General features: G+C 35.5%; 1 pseudogene; it reads left to right on the top strand.

The window, feature by feature from the left end:
- Positions 1–324: 324 nt before the first annotated feature.
- On the top strand, positions 325–443 carry LOC118612529 (annotated as a pseudogene).
- The last annotated feature ends 706 nt before the right edge of the window (positions 444–1,149 follow it).

Here is a 1,149-nt window from a genome sequence, read left to right on the forward strand (position 1 = left end):
GATATGTTGCTTTATAGACTTCTTTAGGAAATCACAGCTTTTTTTTTCCGTTTTTATTTTTATTGTTTTAGATTTTGCAATGTCTCACCTATTTTTGTCACCTGCATTTCATGAAATACCTATTTTACAATAGGTAGGAGAGCAAATTTTACTTAATAGCATATCTTTGTTAGCATTTCATTTAGGTAAAAAACTGAGGAAACTGTGTTTGTAATTGGAAACTGACTAAACAATTAAGAAAAAAGAACAACTAACAGCCTGTTGTTAATATGATTCAAAAGTTTCGAAACTCCAAAATGTTGAATATTAGAATAAAGTGCAACCATCTGTGGCCATGCTGCCCTGAATGAGCCTGATCCTGTCTGATCTCAGAAGCTAAGCAGGGTCAGACCTGGTTAGTACTTGGATGGGAGACCAGCTAGGAAGACCAGGTGCTATAGGCTTAAAAAATGAAAAAATAAGGGATTGTAAGCTGACAAGGTCCTTGCAATCTGTGACCCCAACCAAGAGTTTCCTCACCTAAAAAATAATAATAATTAAAAAATAATTAAAAATAAAAAAAAAATAATAAAGTGCAACCATCATAAAATCATGGCAAGAGTGTCAATGAATACAAATTTTTGACTTAATCAGATGATACTCATTCAAGTAGGCATTTGCTAAATTATAAATAGTCAAACTGAGTAAAAATCTTTAAATCGACACATTATTTGGCCAGCAACTTTATGTCTAGAAAAGTATACGAGGAAGTAATAAAAGACACACAAATTAGTTCCTCTAAAGATGTTTATTTCGGCTTGATATATGTGATGGGCTGAATAATGACCCTCTACAGATGTCCATGTTCTAATCTCTGGAACCTCTAAATATGATACCTTTCATGGCAAAAAAATGGATTTTCAGGTGTGATTATGTTAAAGATCTCGAGACGAGGTGACCACCCTGCATTATCTGGGTGGGCCCAGAGTAATCACAAAGGTTCATGGAAGGGAGAGGCAAAGGGCCAAATCAAGAAAAGGACCTGCAGCAACAGGTCCAGAGGAAGTGATGTACTTTGAAGATAGAAGAAAGTGTATGAACCAAGAAATGCAGGCGACTCCTAGAAGCTGGAAAAGACAAGGAAATGGATTTTCCTCTGGAGTCTTCTGA

Source organism: Rousettus aegyptiacus, unplaced genomic scaffold, assembly GCF_014176215.1.
Source record: "Rousettus aegyptiacus isolate mRouAeg1 unplaced genomic scaffold, mRouAeg1.p scaffold_m13_p_16, whole genome shotgun sequence".
Taxonomy (NCBI): domain Eukaryota; kingdom Metazoa; phylum Chordata; class Mammalia; order Chiroptera; family Pteropodidae; genus Rousettus; species Rousettus aegyptiacus.